This window comes from Nicotiana tomentosiformis, chromosome 2 (genome assembly GCF_000390325.3).
Source record: "Nicotiana tomentosiformis chromosome 2, ASM39032v3, whole genome shotgun sequence".
Taxonomy (NCBI): domain Eukaryota; kingdom Viridiplantae; phylum Streptophyta; class Magnoliopsida; order Solanales; family Solanaceae; genus Nicotiana; species Nicotiana tomentosiformis.
Window position 1 is genome coordinate 36633029 of NC_090813.1, and position 22824 is coordinate 36655852.

Genomic DNA, 22824 nt, shown 5'->3' on the forward strand with positions numbered 1-22824 from the left:
AATTAAAGCAACAAAACACTAATGACTTTAGGAGGTGTTAAAATAGTACAAAAATTAGGTATTCACACAAATGAATGAAAATAATATTGGCAGGAAGATGGATGTAATTTGAATGGTTGGATAAAGACATGTTTAAAATGAATTGTAGTCATGGAGGAGTGTAATAGTTGCATGGAGGAGTGTAATGGTTGCATGGAGAGTGGAAGAGGCTAATGGGAAGTATAATGGCTGAATAGGGTCTCCACAAAGAGTCTTTAAGTTATATTGGAAAGTGGAATAGCTGTATTATAACTCCCTCTATATATTCCTCGTCTGCTAACCCTGCATAAAACAAAACAAACTGAAACTGCTACTACTTCTAAGCATAACCATGGATAGGACTCTGAACAAGAAAGTTGTTGAACAACCACTCCATGGCTCACCCGTTAGTCATAATGTTTTGTACCAAAATCTTAAGCATGACTTTAGGAAGCTGCAGTGTGCGGCTAATGAATTGCTTGAGAGGCTGGTTCGTGACTCAAGCATTGATTACCTAAAAATTGTCATGTTGGAGGAGCATCCGTTAAATTCAATTTACACCATGCTTGATGATTTGACCAGATCATCCGTCCAAAATGGAGCCAGGAGCAATTCCATTATTGTTATCACTAGTGACACTGAATCGGCCTCTAAGACCACCAAGTCTCTCTTTGTTACTGTAACGACCCGATCGATCGGTTTGACCTCTAGCTCATCGTTCGGCAGTTTGAGCCCTTGAGTAGTTTTACTTCATGTATTATGACTTGTACGCGTAGTCTGAACTGAATTTCGGCAAGTTCGGAGTTGATTCGGATGGAAAAATCTCATTTCGGAAGCTTTACGTTGGAAGAGTTGACTAAGGTTTGACTTTTGAGGAAACGACTTCGAAATCGGGATTTGAAGGTTCCAATAGGTTCGTATGATGATTTTGGACTTAGAACATATTCGGATTGAGTATCGGGTGGTCCGGAAGCATTTCGGCACTTATTATGGAAAGTTGGCATTTTGAAAGTTTAAGAATTTCTAAAGTTTGATTTGAGGTGAATTTTGGTGTTATCGATGTCCATTTGGGGTTTCGAGCCTTTGAATAGATTTGTATCATGATTTATTACTTGTGTGTAAAGTTTGGCGTCAATCCGGATTGTTTAAGTATGAATCGGATGCGTTGTCGAAGTTTGAATGTTAGAAAGTTTAAATAAAGGTTCTGATTGTCGATTCGTAGTTTCGATGTTGTTTGGTGTGATTTGAGGCATCGATCAGGTCTTTGTCATATGTTTGGGACTGGTTGGTGTAATTGGACGGGGTCCTGGGGACCTCGGGTGTGTTTCTGGATGGTTTCGAACCAAGTTTGGGCGATTTGCAGTTGTTGGTGCTGGTGTCTAGTTTTGTTCTTCGCGAATGCGAAGGGTTTCACGCATTCGCGAAGAAGGATTTTGGACTGCTGGATTTTTGTTCTTCGCGAACGCGACATAGGGGCCACGAATGCGGAAGAGAACCTGAGTCAGCCTGTGCAAACGCGATGTGGAGGTCGCAAACGCAAAGGAAGAAGGGGAGTTGGGGGCATGGAGGTGTTAAGCCTTCGCGAACGCGGCTGTGTGACCGCGAACGTGAAGCATTAGGACCCGGAGGCATCGCGAACGCGGCATAGGCATCGTGAATATGGCGTAGGCATCGTGAACGCGACATAGGCATCGTGAACGCGGCGTAGTTAACGGGAGCGCGAAGAGGAATTTTGGAAGCAGTGACTTTAAGTCTTCACGATTGCGAAGATGCTCCCGTGATCGCGTAGAATAACGGACCTGGGCATACTTGGTTTTATATGGGATTTGGTCATTTTCTTTCATTTTCACTAGGTTGGAGCGATTTTTGGAGAGCTTCAAGGGGATATTTTCATCATCTATTGCAAGGTAAGTAATTCTCGCATATTGTTAGCTAACTACATGGATTCTACAAAGATTTAAACATGAAAATTAGTAGAAATTGTGAGATTTTGAAAGAAACCTAGAAATTGGTATTTTTGGATTTTTACCATGAAATTGGACATGGAATTAGCAATAAATCATATATTTGAGTTCGTGGAATTATGGGTAAAGTTTATCTTCAAATATGTTTGGAATCCGGGCATGTGGGCTCGAGGGTTGACTTTATTAACTTTTTGAGCGGAGTTGGAAATTGTTATCAGTTGATTAATTATAAGCATTGGAGTATATTTTGATTGATTTGCACATTGTTTGACTAATTTCGGATCGTTTGGCTTTGAATGGAAGAGTTAGAGAGGCATTAGAGCCAATTATTAGAACTTCAGAGCGAGGTAAGTCTCATGTCTAACCTTGGGAGGGGGAAACTACCCCCTAGGTGATGTAATTGTTATGTGCTACTGGTTGTGGGTGCTACGTGCGCACAAGGTGACGAGAGTCCGTACGTAACTAAAGCATGTTTATGTCCGGGTATACTTAGGACTTTATCATGTAACATTTAAATTATTTGAACTCATTCTGCTAGCTTAATTAATTGAATTTATAATTGAAATTTATTTACTAATATACGTATATATTAGGCCAAGCCTTATCACCTTCAGTTGTTGGCAAGTTATTTGAGAAACGGGAAAGGTTATACTTGGTGCTCATGTACGGTATTGTAAGCACGTGTATCTTAATTCGGTAATTTCCTTCCTTTCTTGTGGAGCGGGCCGAATGCCTCGACAGTATAATAGATGTATCTATGGTTCGTGCCACTCGACCCTCAGCAGTGTACACATTATTCTGATTTTGCCGAATGACCTCGGCATAATCGTGCGTTATTTCGCTGGCAGTCCGAATATTCGCGAGGTTATCCTTCCACTGATACCTGGCATTCTATATAGTATTTCTTATCCGTTTGTGACACGACCCAAAATCCAACTAGCCGTGATGGTACCTAACCTCACCCGCTAGGTAAGCCAAATAGCAACAATCCAATTCAATTAATATTTAACTGACTCTAATACACTCCCCAAGGACTGGTAGTACAAATCATGAGCTTCTAAGATAAGAATTTACAAGGCTGACGTGAAATAAAAATAGATCATATGTTTGAAATATACATGAAAAGATTAAATATTCTAAAGCTACCATGAACAAGATGCAGTTGTGACTGGATTGCAGGTACATATTCAATGATAGCTCCCGCCATACACAACAACATCAGCATCAAAAATCTGCACACAAGGTGCAGAAGTATAGTATGAGTACAACCGACCCCATGTACTCAATAAGTAACAAACCTAACTTATATTGAAAGTAGTGACGAGCTTGTACCAAGGTCATACTCTACACAAATAACCAATAACATCTCATAACAATACAATTTAAAACAGCATAAGTAATAATTAAGTATTGAATCTGTGATTTTTCTCAAAAACTTTAACGACAGATAAGAAATTTCATTATCAGATGGCATGAGGAAAAAACTTCTCTATGCCTAAATATCAAGTATGCATGTCAAATACAAAGCAACACAGTGATGAACTCATGTACACACTCTCTCAGAGTACTCGGTATCACTGTCTCGCTTATCCACTCATCACGCTCAATATTCAACACACTTAGTCACTCGGCATTGTACAGGGCAGATCCAACCCAAGTATAAATAACAACTCTCGCACAGTCACTCATTACTGTATATGGCCAATCCAGCCCAGGGAAGATCCATTCCAAATATATACATAATAACTTACATTCATTCATTCAGTATTGTATAAGGCCAATCTAACCCAGGGGAAGATCCATCCCCAAATATAAATAATTCGAACAAGATCCATGTCCAGGGAAGATCCATCCCTCAATATAACTACTTCGAGCAAGATCCATGCCCAGGGAAGATCCATCCCTCAATATATATATATATATATATATATATATCAATTGCGCTCACTGTAGGGAGGTGTAGACTCCGTAGGGGCTCCTTTAGCCCAAGCGCTATAATGAGCCAGATCCAGGCATAAGTAAATAAAACTTGTTGCGACGTGCAGCCCGATCCCATAATAATAACCTCACAATCAGGCCCTCTGCCTCACCCATTCACCATTCTCTCTAGTCTCTTGGGCTCACAATGTCATGAAACTAGCCCAAAATGATGATATGGTGTATCAATAAATAATAACAGAGACTGAGATATGCTATTCAATGAAGGAAATAATTCAACAGCAATATGACCTTTGTGGGTCTCAATAATAGTGGCATATAGCCTCAGCATGATTTTTAACATAATTCTTTGCTCAATTTCTTTAACACATAAAACCACATGAGTAATGCCAAGATTATTTGACTACACAATTCCACGGAACCAATTACGTCAAAAATTTTACGGTGCACGCCCACACGCCCGTCACCTACCATGTGTATCACCTCCAAACAATTCACATAACACGTATAATCAGGGTTCATACCCTCAGCTCCAAGTATAGAAATGTTAGTTACCTCGAACAAGCCGAATCCAATGCCGAGCAAGAAAAGCAATACTCCAGAAATTCCATTCTGCGTGTATCAACCTCCATACGCCTTCCTATCTCCTCAACTCAAGCCAAACGATTTGTATCTATTCAAACAACGTGCAAATTAATCACAATTTACTCCAATGCTTATAATTTAACAATTTATAAAAATTCTCAACTCCGCTCGAAAATTCGGTAGTGGGGCCCATATCTCAGAATCCGACAAAACTCATAAAATCTGACAACTCATTCAATTATGAGTCCAACCATACTAGTTTCACTCAAATCCGACTCCGAATCGACATTCAAATCCCAAAAATTCATTTTATGAAATTTTTACAATTTTCCCCAAATTTCTATCTCAAAATACTAATTAAATGATGAAAATCAAATCCGAGTTAGAATTACTTACCCTGATAAGAGTGGGTTTGTAATGACCTGGCCGGTCGTTTTGAGTATTATAACCCCATTCCCCCATTTACTGCTCAATTTATGTTTTATAGTTATTTTATGACTTACTGGGGTAGTTGATTCGGGTCCGGAAGGAATTCGGAATGAAATGAGACACTTAGTCTCATAATTAAAAATTTTAAGTTAGAAAAATGGACCGGATATGGACCTATATGTAAACGACCTCGAATTTGAATTTTGATGATTCCAATAGCTCCGTAAGGTGATTTTGGACTGTCACGACCCGGAATTCACTAGTCATGATGACACCTAACCCAACCCGTTAGGTAATCCAATTAACGATTTCCCATTTTCAATTAGTTTAATAACACAATTTAATAAAGGAGTTATCTAAGTCTTATATAACCCCAAGGACTGGTACAAATTATGAGCTTCTAAGAATAGAATTTATAAGCTGATATGAAGTAAATACATCTTCTGTTTGAAAAGTACATAAAACGAGTTTTTATAAATCTAGGGCTACCATGAACAAGAGGCAGCTACAACAGGAACACAGGTACATCTTCAATCCTCGCAACCATATAACACAGCTACAACAACAACCAATATCTGCACGCAATGTGCAGAAGTAAAGTATCAGTACAACCGACCCCATGTACTGAGTAAGTATCTTGTCTAACCTCGTCGAAGTAGTGACGAGGCTTTGGTTAAAATATGCTCATTGATAAAACTTGTAATGTAACTAATAATAAAACTATACTATAGTACAACAGAGTAGAGCACACGAAACGATTATACAAAGCAATAACGGAGTACTAAAAGAAAACACAATTCAACAGGTATCAAAATCTCACCCAATCCTTTCTTGAGAGCGAAAGCCAATAAATCACAACAATCACATCAAAACTTTCATAATGTGAGAAATATACCCAAGACATCAAATTCAATGGCACGACAACACCCTTTGTGCATTTATCTCATTCTTACCAATTATGCGTAAAGCAGTACAAGCCAATTGACAGAAATGTCGATAACAGAAGTGACAGAGTGGGAAATACGCAAATAACTATGGAGAACGAGAGTGTACATGAGAACATCAATAACAGACTGAACAGAAAGCATATAGGTAATGACAATGATTAGGAAAAAGGAATGTAATTTTGACTAACTAGCAAGGTGAAGGCATGAAGACAAATATGACAAATAAGGAAGCGGACACATGATCTTTATAAGTTAGCAAATAGGGACATGAACGACTAGTATGGAATAAGACCTACACTTAAGTGCAACAAAACAGATGGCATGGATGAAATCCTAACAGCAGGAAATAGGCATGATATTAGCAAGTTTAGGCAAATAGAAGGCATGATAGCATGACAACAATGTGATAGAGGATAAAGACAGAACAATAACGACATATCACATAAGAACCATGAACACAATAATAACAACTCTAGGTAAAGACATGAAGGTATCTGCAAGAAACAAATATCACAATATAATGCATGTCTCTCGTCCTCACTTTCACGGAAACACCCTTCGTGCCATGAACTCACCATAACATGAAAGCGTAATAATATAAATATAATGGCACAACATCACCCTTTGTGCTTTTACTCACATAATATGGCACGACATCACCCTTCGTGCTTTTACTCACAATTATATGGCATGGCATCACCCTTCGTGCTTTTACTCTCAATAATATGGCACGGCATCACCCTTCATGCCTTTACTCTCAATAATATGGCACGGCATCACCCTTCGTGCTTTTACTCTCAATAATATGGTACGGCATCACCCTTCGTGCTTTAACTCTCAAATAATATGGTACGGCATCACCCTTCGTGCTTTACACTCTCCCTCACATGATAATGCATAGACAAAGGCACGGCATCACCCTTCTTGCTTTACACTCTTCCTTACCAAGCATATGTATATCAATGACAAACAAGGCGGGAAGCATAAATAATGTCAAAGGGAGTGTTTAAACGAATATTTCAAATGAATCCCAATCACAACTTTCCAAGCCAATAATTGTTCAATAAACCCACAAGAACCTTTTTATTCAACTATTCCAACAAATTTCACAAATGATCTACAACACAAGTATAGAATCTAGTATCTCAAGAATATCGGCCGTAGCAACGTATTAATGATTATGCAAATTGATGACCGAATTAAACACCAATGTATTCTCAGAATTTCCATCAAATTTGATCAAGTTATAATAAGCTCTTAGTTTCTAACATTTAATACTATGTTCTTAGTATCTAGGAGCTAAGTAAGGCATGAGGCAAGAAGATCACGTGATTCTACCAGACACAGTTTATAACATATTTTACCCCCGAGCATGGTTACCATGGCACATGCATATATGTTCGTCACCTCATATATGTATCACCCCCGCATGTAGCAAACAATGTCAAATAGTAGGAAAAATTCCCTCAACAAAGTTAGGCAAAACACTTACCTCAAAGAAGGCAAACCGATACTCAAAATGAACTCCTCGGGTGATATGACCTCCGGGCGGCTCAAATCTAATCAAAATAACTTCAAAGTACAAATAAAACTCGTAAGAGACTATTCCGGATCATAAAGTCTCAATCTTTAACAAAGTCTAAAAATTGACCCAAAAGTCGACCCCAGGGTCCCCACCTCGGAACCCGACAAATTTCACAAAATATGGCCACCCATTCAAGTACGAGTCCAACCATACTACTTTCACTCAAATCCGACTCCAAATCGATGTTAAAAACTCAAAATTTCATATTCTAAACTTTAGGCCAAAACCTCCAATTTCCTCTATAAAATTCATAATCCAATTATCAAAAACGAGGGTAGATTCGTGATATAAGATAAAAAATAAGTAGAGAACACTTACCCTAGTCAACAAGATGAAAATTGCTCCAAAATCGCCTTAATCCGGTCTTGGAAATGTTAAAATGAAGTCAAAATCGCGATTTTTAAAAGAACATTGCACAGGTCTTTTATGCATCGCGAACGCGGAAGAACTATCGTGTTCACGAAGAAGAAAACAAAAGCTGCCCAGAATACCCTTCGTGAACGTGAGAAACGGGACGCGAACGCGATGAACAAGGGACAGGACTTACGCGAACGCGTAAGAGACACGCAAACGCGAAGAGGAAAATGATCACCAGTGCCCGGGGCCTGGTTTGCACTTCGCGAATGCGACATATGGAATGCGAATGCGAAGAAGGAGGTGGCAGAACTTTGCGAACACGAGAGGGTAGCTGCGAACGTGAAGAGGAAATATTCCACCCTCCAAAATAACACTACGCGAACGCGAGTGGAAGGACGTGAACACGATGAAGGAAAACCATATGACAGATTCAGTAGTTCAAAATAGGAGGAAAATGTCCAGTAGCCCACCTGGAACACACCCAAGGCCCCCGGGACCCCGTCCAAACATACCAACAAGTACCATAACATAACACGTACCTACTCGAGGCCTCAAAACACAAAAAAAAAAATTAGAACGACGAATCACACCTCAATTTGAATTCAATGAACTTGAAACTTCAAACTTCCATAACCGATGCCGAAACCTATCAAATCATGTCTGATTGACCTCAAATTTTGCACATAAGTCACATTTGACATTACGGACCTGCTACAGCTTCTGAAATCGGATTTCAACCCCGATATCAAAAAGTCCACTTCCGGTCAAACTTATCAAAAACCTTTAAATTTCTAACTTTTTCCAAACGACTCCAAAATGACCTACGGACCTCCAAATCCATTTTTGGACGCGCTCCCAATACCAGAATCATCATACAGAGCTATTCTTAGACTCAGAATCCCAAACAGACATCGATAACATTGAAATGCACTTCAGCCCAAATATGATGAATTTCATCCAAAAATGCTAACTTCCACAATAGGCGCCAAAATGCTCCCGGGTTATCCAAAACCCAATCTAAACATACGCCCAAGTCCGAAATCATCATACGAATGTGCTGGAACCTTCAAATCTCAATTCCGAGATCGTTTACCCAAAAACCCAACCTTAGTCAATTCTTCCAACTTAGAGCTTGAATCTTGAAGTTCATCCTTCCAAATCGATTCCGGATAACTTGAAAACCAACACCGACGATTTACACAAGTCATAACACATCATGCGGAGATGCTCGAGCTCTCAAAACTCCGAGCAAAGTGCAGATTCTCAAAATGACCTATCTGGTCGTTGCATGGACTTAGGAGCGTGTTCGAAAACTTATTTGAAGGTCCATAGTGGAATTAGGCTTGAAATGCCGAAAGTTAAATTTTTGGGAAGTTTGACCGGGGGTTGACTTTTTGATATCGGGGTCGGAATCCGATTCTGAAAATTTGTCAAATCAATTAAAACAATGCTTAAAACATGAATTACACCCCAATTCAAGCCTATTGAACTTGTCAAATCACGTCTGTTTGACCTTAAATTTTGCATACAAGTCATAAATTACACAACGGACTGACTTGAGAGAATTAGGAACCTTAGATTATTTGCTAAGTGAAATTCATGTGAGCCGCTTATATGTGAGGTGACGAGTACTTATGCGCCGCCAATTTACCTGTTTTTTCATGTTTCTTCTGTTTTCTTATATTGTCTCTTCCTATGCCTAATTGCTACATGTTTATACTAGTGTTGTTAAATTCATCGTCATTATCATGTTTACGGATTTTCTGTTGGTAATCGAGTATTTATTTAAAAGTTGAGATTTATATTGTGGAAACCAAATGTTGAAGTAAGGTTTGTACTTGTTATTCTATCTCCCTGTTGTTATTTATGCATTGCATTATGGTAAGGGAGAGTGTTAATGCACGAAGGGTGATGTTGTGCCATATTGTGAGTGTTAATGCACGAAGGGTGATGCCCGTGCCATATTGTGAGTGTAAAAGCACGAAGGGTGATGCCGTGCCATATTGTGAGTGTAAAAGCACGAAGGGTGACGTCGTGCCATGATATGAGTGTTAATGCACGAAGGGTGATGCCGTGCCGTTTCTATTTATTTTATGGGGAGATTGAGAGTAAAAGCACGAAGGGTGATGCCGTGCATTTTTCCTTACTATATTCACTATTCCTGTTGTTTCATGGTATATTGACTGCTCCGGTGATCATTCTGTTGTAGTTCTTTATCTTGTATTCCCCTCAGTATGTTCCCCTCTCGACATTTCATATTTATTTCTTCATTTCTGTTATTTGTATATACACTGTTAAATTGTACAGGTTGATTTGTAGGTGCTTTGCCTTAGCCTCGTCACTACTTCGTCAAGGTTAGGCTCGACACTTACCAGTACATGGGGTCGGTTGTACTGATACTGCACTCTACACTTTCTGTGCAGATTTTGATACCGCCTCGGGTTGATCGAGATTTTGCTATTGGTCCGCTGTTCGGAGACTCAAGGTAGATCTGTCGGCGTTCACAGACCTTGAAGTCCCCGTCTATATTTACTGTTTTACTGTTTCTTTCATTCAAACAATTGTATTTCTTTCAGACTATTACTCATAGTAAATTCTAGAATGCTCATGAATTGTGACTCCAGATCTGGGTGGTAGTAATTAATACAGTTTTATGATATTCTGCACTTATTATATTTTATCTTAGTTAATTATTGATAATTACTGAATGGGAATAAGGAATTGGTTTAATGATTCTCTAACATTGGCTTGCCTAGTAAGTGAATCATTAGGCGCCATCATGGTCCTGTTGGTGGGAAATTTCGGGTCGTGACAAGTTGGTATCAGAGCACTAGGTTGCCTAGGTCTCACGATTCACGAGCAAGCTTAGTAGAGTCTGGAGGATCGGTACGGAGACGTCTGTGCTTATCTTCCAGAGGCTATGAAGTTTAGGAACAAGTTTTACTTCCATTCTTCTCTGTCGTGTGATTTTTCTTTCTCAATGCTGATTGAACTCTTCTACTCTTATTCTCTCGCAGATGGCGAGAACACGTACCGCTTCCTCAGCTGAGCAGCAGCCAGAGCCTCCAGAGCCTCTAGTGGCAGTTCCTACGCGGGGCAGAGGTCGAGGTCGAGGCCAAGGCCGTGCCAGAGGCCGGGGCAGGGGCAGGGGCAGGGCTCAGCCTAGAGCACGAGCAACAGCCCCAACAGTGGAGCCTCAGATAGATATTGATGAGGAGATTCCAACTTAGACTATTCCTTCCGGACCAGCTCAGGTTCCGGAGGGGTTCATTGCTACCCCAGTACTTCAGGACGCTTTGGTCCGTTTGGTGGGCCTTATGGAGAGTGTGGCCTAGACTGGTGCATTTCCCATGGCACCAATAGTCTCTCAGGCTAGAGGAGGAGCCCAGACTCCCACCACTCCCACTCCAGAGCAGATAGCTCCCCAGTGGCAGGCTCCAGCAGCTCAGCCAGTCGGATTAGTTTAGCCGATTATTGCGGCACAGGTCGAAGATGGGGCAGCTATGTCTTCTTGGGCTTTGTAGAGATTGGACAGGTTTACCAAGCTCTTTCCTGTTCACTTCAGTGGTGCTCCTTCAGAGGACCCCCAGGAATATCTTGATATCTATCACGAGGTTCTACGAAATATGGGTATAGTGGAGACCAATGGGGTCGATTTTGCTGCATTTTAGATGACTAGTTCCGCCAAGAAGTGATAGAGGGATTACTTGTTGTCCAGACCAGCTGGGTCGCCTGCTCTTACTTAGGACCAGTTCTTTCAGCTCTTCATAGAGACGTTTCTGCCTATCACATTGAGAGAGGAGCGTCGCCGCCAGTTTGAGCGTCTCCAGCAGGGCGGTATGACCGTTGATCAGTATGAGACCCATTTTGTGGATTTGTCCCGTCATGCTATTATTCTGTTTCCCATCGAGAGAGAGAGAGGGTGAGGAGGTTTTGCTCAGCCTATCAGATTGCAGATGGCTAAGGAGATTGGGAGTGAGATTTCTTTTCAGGCGGTTGCTAATGTCGCCAGACGAGTCGAAATGGTTCTTACTCAGGGAGGTCAGGGGTCTGACAAGATTTATTATTCCGAACAGCCAGCCTACAGTGCACCACCAGCACCTATTTGTGCACTTCCAATCCAGAGTTATCAGGGTGGTTCTTCAGGGCGATAAGGTGAGTTTCAGGGTCAGCAGTCACAACAGCCGAGGTTATGTTATACTTGTGGTGATCCGAGGCACATTGCTAGATTTTGTCCTCGGGCAATGGACAGCTCACAACATCAGAGTTCTCGTGCCATGGTTCAGGCACCAGTTGCTGCACCACCTGCTCAGCTAGCTAGAGGCAGGGGTCAGGCAGCCAAAGGTAGAGGCCAGACTGTTAGAGGTGGAGGTCAGGCCGTTAGAGGTGGTGACCATCCAGTTAGAGGTCGTCCCAGGGACTTAGTTCAGAGTGGTGGGGCCCAGCCCCGATGTTATGCTTTCCTAGCCAGACCTGAGGCTGAGTCATCTGACGCTGTTATCACAGGTACTATTTCAGGTTTTAGTAGAGATGCTTCAGTTCTATTTTATCCCGGGTCTACTTACTCCTATGTGTCATCCTAATTTGCTTCATATTTGGTTATGCCCCGCAATTCCTTGAGTGCTCCTGTGTATGTGTCCACACTAGTGGGGGATGCTATTGTTGTAGATTGTGTTTATCGTTTGTGTGTGGTCAGCATTGGGAGTCTTGAGACTCGTGTAGATCTTCTACTTCTGGTTATAGTTAATTTGGATGTCATACTGGGTATGGATTGGCTATCACCTTATCATTCTATATTAGATTGTCACGCCAAAATAGTGACCTTAGCCTTGCAGGGATTGCCTCGATTAGAGTGGAAAGGGACTCTTGGCCATTCTACCAGCAGGGTTATCTCTTATTTGAAGGCTCATCATATGGTCGAGAAGGGGTGTCTAGCTTATTTGGCTTATGTCCGCGATTCTAGTGCAAAGGTTCCTTCCATGGATTCAGTGCCGGTTGTTCGTGAGTTTCCAATGGTGTTTCCTGCAGACCTGCCGGGGATGCCACCCGACAGGGATATTGATTTCTGCATTGATTTGGCTCCGGGCACTCAGCCCATTTCCATTCTGTCATACCACATGGCCCCGCCAGAGTTGAAAGAATTGAAGGAGCAGTTGCAAGATATGCTTGATAAGGGCTTCATTAGACCTAGTGTCTCGCCCTGGGCTGCACTTGTGTTGTTTGTGAAGAAGAAAGATGGATCGATGAGGATGTGTATAGATTATCGACAGTTGAACAAAGTCACCATCAAGAACAAGTATCCATTGCCGAGGATTGATGATTTATTTGATCAGCTTCAGGGTGCTAAGGTGTTTTCAAAGATTGATTTGAGATTTGGATACCATCAGTTGAGGATTAGGGCATCCGATGTTCCTAAGACAACTTTTCGGACTCGGTATGGGCATTATGAATTTCTAGTAATGTCATTTGGGCTGACAAATTCCCCAGCAACATTCATGGATTTGACGAACCGGGTGTTCAAACCCTACTTGAATTCCTTTATGGTTGTGTTTATTGATGATATCTTGATCTACTCCCACAGTCGAGAGGAGCATGAGCAGCATCTTCGGATCATTCTTCGGACTCTGAAAGATAGCCAGTTATATGCTAAGTTCTCAAAATACGAGTTTTGGTTGAGTTTAGTTGCTTTCTTGGGTCACGTTTTATCATCAGAGGGTATTCAGGTGGATCCTAAGAAGATTGAGGCAGTTCAAAACCGGCCTAGACCCACATCATCTATAGAGATCCATAGTTTCTTGGGTTTTGCGATCTATTACCGTCGATTTGTGGAGGGGTTTTCATCCATAGCAGTCCCATTGACCAGATTGACCTAGAAGGGTGCCCCGTTCAGGTGGTCAGACGAGTGTGAAGCGAGCTTTTAGAAGCTCAAGACTACTTGGACTACGACACCAGTATTGGTGTTACCCACAGGTTCAGGATCTTATACAGTATATTGTGACCCATCTCATATTGTTCTAGGTGCGGTATTGATGTAGGGTGGCAAGGTTATTGTATATGCTTCGCGGCAGTGGAAGGTTCACGAGAAGAATTACCCTGTTCATGATCTAGAGCTGGAAGCCATTGTTCATGCATTGAAGATTTGGAGGCACTATCTTTACGGCGTGCCATGTGAGGTATTCACTGATCATTGGAGCTTGCAGTATTTGTTCAAGCAGAAGGAACTCAATTTGAGGCAGAGGAGGTGACTGGAGATATTGAAAGACTATGATATCACCATATTGTATCATCCCGGGAAGGCCAATCTGGTGGCCGATGCTTTGAGTAATAGGTCAGTCAGTATGGGTAGCCTTGCATATATTCCAGTTGGTGAGAGACCGCTTACATTGGATGTTCAGGCCTTGGCCAACCAGTTCGTGAGGTTGGATATTTCTGAGCCCAGCCGTGTTCTAGCTTGTACAGTTGCTCGGTCTTCTTTGTTTGAGCGCATCAGAGATCAGCAGGATGACGATCCTTGTTTACTTATCCTTAGAGTCACAGTGCGGCATGGTGGTTCCAAGCAGATTACTGTTGGAGATGACGGCGTTTTGAGGATACAGGGTCGTATTTGTGTGCCTAATGTGGATGGACTTCGTGAGTTGATTCTTGAGGAGTCCCACAGTTCCCGACATTCTATTCATCCGGGCGCCGCCAAGATGTATCAGGATTTGAGGCAGCATTATTGGTGGAGGCGAATGAAGAAGGACATAGTTGCCTATGTAGCTCGATGCCTAAATTGCCAGCAGGTAAAGTGTGAGCATTAGAGACTTGGTGGTTTACTTCAGAGGTTAGAGATTCCTGAGTGGAAGTGGGAGTGTATCACTATGGATTTTATTGATGGACTCCCACGGACTCAGAGGAAGTTCGATGCAGTTTGGGTCATTGTGGACAGGCTGACTAAGTCAGCACATTTCATTCTTGTGGCAGTTACCTATTTCTCGGAGCGGTTGGCAGAGATTTACATTCGTGCGATTGTCCGTCTTCACGGTGTGCCCATGTCTATCATTTCTGATCGAGGTACGTAGTTTACCTCGTACTTTTAAAGGGCATTTCAGTGTGAGTTGGGTACGCGGGTTGAGTTAAGCACAACATTTCATCCTCAGACGGACGGGCAGTCCGAGCGTACTATTTAGATCTTGGAGGATATGCTCTGCGCTTGTGTTATAGACTTTGGAGGATCATGGGATCAGTTCTTTCCCCTTGCAGAGTTCGCCTACAACAACAGCTACCAGTCGATCATTCAGATGGCTCCCTATGAGGCATTATATGGTAGGCAGTGTCGGTCGCCAGTTGGGTGGTTCGAGCCGGGAGAGGCTCATTTGTTGGGTACAGACTTAGTACAGGATGCCTTGGATAAGGTCAAAATTATTCAGGATCGACTTCGCACAGCTCAGTCCAGGCAAAAGAGTTATGCTGACCGTAGAGTTCGTGATCTTGCATTCATGGTCGGAGAGAGAGTGTTACTTCGGGTATTACCCATGAAGGGTGTAATGAGGTTCGGAAAGAAGGGCAAGTTGAGCCCTAGGTATATAGGACCTTTTGAGATTCTGGAGAGAGTAAGAGAGGTGGCTTACAGGCTTGCATTGCCACCTAGTTTAGCAGCTGTTCATCCGGTATGCCACGTGTCCATGCTTCGAAAGTATCACGGAGATTTGTCTCATGTGTTAGATTTTAGCTCTGTCCAGTTGGATAAGGATTTGACTTACGAGGAGGAGCCGGTGGCTATTTTAGCCCGGCAAGTTCGCCAGTTGAGATCAAAGAGTTACCCTTTAGTTCGAGTGCAGTAGAGAGGTCAGCCTATTGAGGCAACTACTTGGGAGTCCGAGTCAGATATGCGGAGTAGATATCCCCACCTTTTCACAAGCCCAGGTACTTTTCTATGTCCGTTCAAGGACGAATGGTTGTTTTAGAGGTGGAGAATGTGATGACCCAAAAGGTCATCTTATATTTTAGAACTCGAATATGTTCTCTTAAGCCTTAAAAATCTCATTTTTACCCTCCTCGATTTGCGTGCGCAGTCCGGGCATGTTTTCGGAAAGCTTTTATGTTGAAAATTGATGAAAATAAGAATTTAAGACTTAAAAGTTAATTTTAGTTGACTTCGGTCAACTCTTTTGGTAAATGGGCCCGAATTTGTGTTTTGACGGTCCCGGTGGGTCCGTATCGAATTATGGGACATGGGCGTATGCCCGAAATCGAATTCGGAGGTCCCTAGCTTAAGTTATGAATTTTTGAAAAAATTAAAAGTCTGAAAATTATTTGTTTTTAAGAATTGATTGATGTTTGGCATTGTTAGTACCTGGTCCGTATTTTGGTTCAGGAACCTGGTACAGGTTCATTATGATATTTAAGACTTGTCTGTGAAATTTGGTGAGAAATGGAGTTGATTTGACGTGATTCGGACGTCCAGCTGAGAAAATAGAAATTTTAAAGTGTTCTTGAGAATTTCATTTGATTTGGTGCTAAATTCGGAGTTCTACGTGTTATTTTGGCGATTTGATCATGCGAGCATGTCCGTATGATGTTTTTAGACTTGTGTGCATGTTTGGTTTGGAGCCCCGAGGGCTTGGGTGAGTTTCAGATAGGCTACGGGATGTTTCGAACATAGAATTTTTGTTGTTTGCTATTGCTGGTGCACATGTATTTTGTGCTTCGCGATCACGAAGCAACTCTCGCAATTGCGAAGTGTAAACTAGGCTGGGAGGTAATTTATTCTTCGCGAACGCGAAGCATTGGGGGTGGTACTCTTCGCGAACACGATCAGTCTCCCGCGAACGCGATAAGTTAAGGGACCTGGGGGAGGGGGTCATGTTCTTCTATGCGAACACGTCCACTGGGCCACGAACGCGAAGGCTTGGGGGGAGCCGCCTTACGCGAACGCGAATGCCTTAGGCTGCTATGTATCGCGATCGCGACAGGCCTCTCGCGAACGCGATGAAGGCATGTCCAGTGTTTTAAAACAGACTTCAAAATGGTATTTGTTCAAAATTTCATATTTTCTTCCGTAGAACTCGACCTAGGGCGATTCATGAAGAAGGATTTCGACACCCAATCATAGGTTTGCACTTTCTAACTTGTTTTCTTCAATTTCCATCATCATTTATTGAATTCCTAGTCTTTAATCTTGTTCTTTAAGGGTAGAAATTAGGGATTTTGGGGGAATTGGGAATTTTACAAATTTGGGGATTTAGACCTCGATTTGAGGTCGGATTCCAAACTAATTACATACTCGGGCTCGGGGGTGAATGGGTAAATGAATTTTGGTCCAAACCTCGGGTTTTGACCAAGCAGGCCCGGGGTTGATTATTTTGACTTTGTGGAGGAAAATTTGGGAAATTTAATTTATGCAATATAATTTATTTCTTTAGCAATATTTGATATTATTGAGTCATTTTTGAATAGATACGAGTGGTTTGGAGGTGAATTCCAAAGGAAAAGCTGTGATTGAGAATTAAGCGGCCTTCGAAGTGAGGTAAGTGTTGTGTCTAACCCTGACTTGAGGGAATTAGGAACCTTAGATTATTATCTAAGTGAAATTCATGTGAGCGGCGTATATGTGAGGTGACTAGTACTTATGCACCGCCAATTTACCTGTTTTCCATGTTTCTTCCATTTTCTTATATTGTCTCTTCCTATGCCTAATTGCTACATGTTTATACTAGTGTTGTTAAATTGATCGTCATTATCATGTTTACAGATTTTCTGTTGGTAATCGAGTATTTAGTTAAAAGTTGAGATTTATATTGTGGAACCAAATGTTGAAGTAAGGTTTGTACTTGTTATTCTATCTCCCTGTTATTATTTATGCATTGCATTATGGTAAGGGAGAGTGTTAATGCACGAAGGGTGATGCCGTGCCATATTGTGAGTGTTAATGCACGAAGGGTGATGCCGTGCCATATTGTGAGTGTAAAAGCACGAAGGGTGATGTCGTGCCATATTGTGAGTGTAAAAGAACGAAGGGTGATGTCGTTCCATGATATGAGAGTTAATGCACGAAGGGTGATGCTGTGTCGTTTCTATTGATTTTATGGGGAGATTGAGAGTAAAAGCACGAAGGGTGATGCCGTGCATTTTTCCTTACTGTATTCACTATTCCTGTTGATTCATGGTATATTGACTGCTCCGGTGATCATTCTGTTGTAGTTCTTTATCTTGTATTCCCCTCAATATGTTCCCCTCCAGATATTTCCTGTTTAGTTCTTCATTTCTATTATTTGTATATACATTGTTAAATTGTACAGGTTGATTTGTAGGTGCCTTGCCTTAGCCTCGTCACTACTTCGTCGAGGTTAGGCTCGACACTTACCAGTACATGGGGTCGGTTGTACTGATACTGCACTCTGCACTTTCTATGCAGATTTTAATACCGGCTCGGGTTGATCGAGATTTTGCTATTGGTCCACTGTCCGGAGACTCAAGGTAGATTTGTCGGCATTCACAGACCTTGAAGTCCCCGTCTATCTTTTCTGTTTTACTGTTTCTTTCATTCAGAAAGTTGTATTTCTTTCAGACTATTACTTGTAGTAAATTCTAGAATGCTTGTGAATTGTGACTCCAGATCCGGGTGGTAGTAATTAATACAGTTTTATGATATTCTACTCTTATTATATTTAATCTTAGTTAATTATTGATAATTACTGAATGGAAATAAGGAATTGGTTTAATGATTCTCTAACATTGACTTGCCTAGCAAGTGAAATGTTAGGCACCATCACGGTCCTGTCGGCGGGAAATTTCGGGTCGTGACAAGAAATCTCACAAATACATATATAAACACTCCCAAAACCCGGTGTCACTGAGTACATGAGTATCTAAATAAATACAAGGTCTGACTGATAAAATCATTGTCTGAAAATATAGAACAGTACAATAACTTCAAAGGAAGGGAGTGAAAGTTTGCGAATGCCAAGTAGCTACCTTGATAATCTCCACAGAATAAACTCCTAAATCTAGCAACCGCCGTATCTGGGAGCACCTGGATCTATACACGAGGTGCAGAGTGTAGTATGAGTACAACCAACTCAATAAGTAACACGACTAATCTCTGGGATAAAAGTAGTGACGAGCTCCGCAGGTACATTCCAGTATAAATAATGGTACAGAAATATAGGCATGGTTTCAAGTTCAATAGTTAAACTCAGTACAAGTGAAATAGATCAATACTGCATGATATGAGAAATATGTCATCTCAGTGGAAAGACCTCATGTAATACTGGTCACAAATCATTCGGTCACTCCGTACTGTTTATGGCTAATCCAGCCCAGGGATATTTCATCCCATATATATATACACATCAATAGTCAGTCAGTCACTCAGTACCGTATAAGGCCAATCCAGCCCTGAGGTAATTTATTCCCCAAATATAAATGATACGGACAAGATCCATGTCCAGGGAAATATTCATCACAATACAAATAAGTAAGGCAAGTCCATGCCCCGGGAAGTCCATCCCAAATATATAATCATCTACGCTCACTGGGGGGGTGTGTACAGACTCCGGAGGGGCTTCTTCAGCCCAAGCATAATATAAAGCCGATATGGCCTACTACAGGCAGGCAGTCCCGATTCGTATAATAAATAAGCCTATAAGGCCTGCGGCAGGCGGGCATCCCTGATCCATATAATAATAAAGCCAATAAGGCCTGCGGCGGCGTGCATCCCCGATCAAGAACAATAAAGCCTATAAGGCCTGTTGCGGTGTCACGACCCAAAATCCCACCATAGGCGTCGTGATGGCACTTAGTCTCTAAAACTAGGTAAGCCGATTAAAATTATATTTCGATCCATTTTTGTTTTAGATATTCGAAACCAACAGCGGAAATAAATATAACAACCTCTCAAGACTGATAATACCGAGTCATGAACTCTAACTGAATATGGGATCGGGCTGCACGCCGCAGCAGGCCTTATAGGCTTTACTATTATGGGATCGGGCTGCACGCCCCAGCAGGCCTTATAGGCTTTATTGTTCTGGATCGGAGCTGCACGCCGCCTCAGGCCTTATTGGCTTTATTATTATATGGATCAGGGTTGCCCGCCTGCAGCAGGCATTATAGGCTTATTTATTACACGGATCGGGACTGCCCGCCTGCAGTAGGCCATATCGGCTTTATATTACGCTTGGGCTGAAGGAGCCCCTCCGGAGTCTGTACATACCCCCAGTGAGCGTAGATGATTATATATTTGGGATGGACTTCCCAGGGCATGGACTTGCCTTACTTATTTGTATTGTGATGAATTTTTCCCTGGACATGGATCTTGTCCGTATCATTTATATTTGGGGAATAAATTACCCCAGTGCTGGATTGGCCTTATACGGTACTGAGTGACTGACTGTCAGTCGACGTGTATATATATACGGGATGGAATATCCTTGGGCTGTATTTGCCATAAATAGTACCGAGTGACTGAATGATTTGTGACAAGTATTACATAAGGTCTTTCTACTGAGATAACTTATATCTCATATCATGCAGTATTGATCTATTTCACTTATACTGAGTTTAACTGTTGAACTTGAAAGCATGCCTACATTTATGTACCATTATTTATACTAGACTATACATGCGGAGCTCGTCACTACTTTCAGCCCAGAGGTTAGTCTTGTTACTTATTGAGTTGGTTGTACTAATACTACACTCTGTACCTCGTGTGCAGATCCAGGTGCTCCCGGATACGGTGGTTGCTAGATTTTGGAGTTTATTCTGTGGAGATTATCAAGGTTGATGCTTGGCGTCCGTAGACTTTGACTCCTTTCCTTTTGAGTTATTGTACTGTTCTATATTTTCAGACAGTGATTTTATCAGTCAGACCTTGTATTCATTTAGATGCTTATGTACTCAGTGACACCAGGTTTTGGGAGTGTTTATATATGTATTTGTGAGATTTTTTTTGCTGAATTTAAATATTATGTCTTCAAACATAAAAGATATGGTGGTTTATTGAGATTGTTGGCTTGTCTAGTATTGAGATAGGCGCCATCACGACAGGTGAGATTTTGGGTCGTGACAAGTTGGTATCAGAGCCTAGGTTACATAGGTCTCACGAGTCATGAGCAATTTTAGTAAAGTCTTGCGGATCGGTACGGAGATGTCTGCACTTATCTTCGAGAGGTTGTCGAACCCTTAGGAAAATTTTACTTTCTTGTATTCTATAGTACGGAATAGATTCAGCTTGAAATATAACTCTTTGAATTCCTTCCACACTTTCGTGTGCGCATGTGAGCGCTAAGTATCAATTGTGCATCGATGGCTTGTGATTCCATGAACGAGGTTCGAGATGAGTATTATGTGTTTTGTTGATGGGCCAGTCTAGAGGACTTGAGGCCGGAGTTAGACCGCAGCTTAAGCTCGGTAGTTTCGATTGTGAGAACCTGTGATATTGGACTTATGTGTTCGGTAGTATTCCTATGAATGAAATTTGTGGCTCGATGATCGGTTGAATGACTATATGATAAGTATGATGTGAATGCGAGATGTGTTCAGATGGGTTGAATGAGACAGATAAATTTTACTTGTGACTCAAGAGTTTGCTATTGGGTACTTGATTCCTATTTTGATGTGACGTACGGTCTTGAGTTGTGAGTGCGTTGAGGGATCTATCATGATGTTTAATTGCAGAGTGAAGTAGATATTTATGTCTTGTTAATCAGTTCAAACTCAAAAATATTAAGTGATTCCGTAGTAATTGTGGTTGCAAAAGGGTATAGCAAGATGCCAGTTCGAGGCTAAACAGGTGGGTTATCTCTTGCGGAGTAATCTACGTATGTGTGTTCCTTATAATACTGAGTGGAGGGTTTCTTTTCTCCAAGCGGGGTATATGTGTTGAAATTTGAGTTTGGATTAGTTGAGAAAGTTGACTTGACCATCACGGGGATGAAGGCGAGCTTAGTATATGCTTTGAGGTATTTTATGGTTTGTGTTACCTGAGCTTGTGAAGAATTTCCGTGGAATTGACTGCGGGATTATGACAATAGTAGAGTATGGGCATGGTGAGTTATCAGATGTTTTGTTATATGGCTTTGAGCCAAGTGGGGGGAGTCTGCTATCTACGATTTGATTGCACGATTATATGCGGTAACAGAGGCATACTTGTTGATTAGTTATGACTTGCAGAGGTTGAGATCGGGGATGACTCGAGTAAGAAAATTTTTTGAATGCGGGTTATACTGCACTTTATGAAAATATGAAAAATCATGAAATGATTAAATTATTATTTTGAAGGATGTAGTGCGCACGAAGTGTCACGACCCAAAATCCATAAAGGTCGTGATGGCGCTGGACTACACTGTCAGGCAAGCCAACAATAAATACTTAATTGGGTTCTCATTTTGTTACTTTTGAAATCATGTTTTATCGTTCAATTTAAATCGTAAAAGATGAAATTTACAAAAATAAATAATAATATCTTTAAAATTTCCAATACAACACAACCCATAATCCTCCCAAAACTCGATGTCACAAGTGCATGAGCATTAACTAGGAAGGTAAAATAAAATACAACAGCTGTCCGGAATACAAATTGGACAGGAAAAGAAAATACAATATTCTGAGGGAGACTCTGTTGGCTGCGAATCATCGTAAAGAATGCAGCTCACCTAAGTCCCTGCCATAATCGCGCCTCTACGCCCGCAAGGCCGCTAAACATATGTCTACCTGCACAAAAATGTGCAGCAAGTGTAGCATGAGTACATAAATCAACGCGTACCCAGTAAGTATCCCGCCTAACCTCGAAGAAGTAGTGACGAGGGGTCGACTCAAACACTTACTATGGGCTACAATCAATATACCAATGATATGATAATTATGGATTTTTATGAGGCAACAGTAAACACAATAACATGAGGCAGGTAAATAATTCTCTTGTTAATAGGGGATTTCCAACTTTATCTTCATCTTTTAACAATTTATATCTCCGGCCAATGAGGCCATATCAATTATCAATAATTCCAAACAATCAATT

General features: G+C 41.4%; 1 pseudogene; it reads left to right on the plus strand.

Annotated features, from left to right (window-relative positions):
- The first annotated feature begins 370 nt into the window (after positions 1–370).
- LOC138904629 (putative Peroxidase 48) overlaps positions 371–22824 on the plus strand; it is a 122193-nt pseudogene continuing 99739 nt past the window's right edge.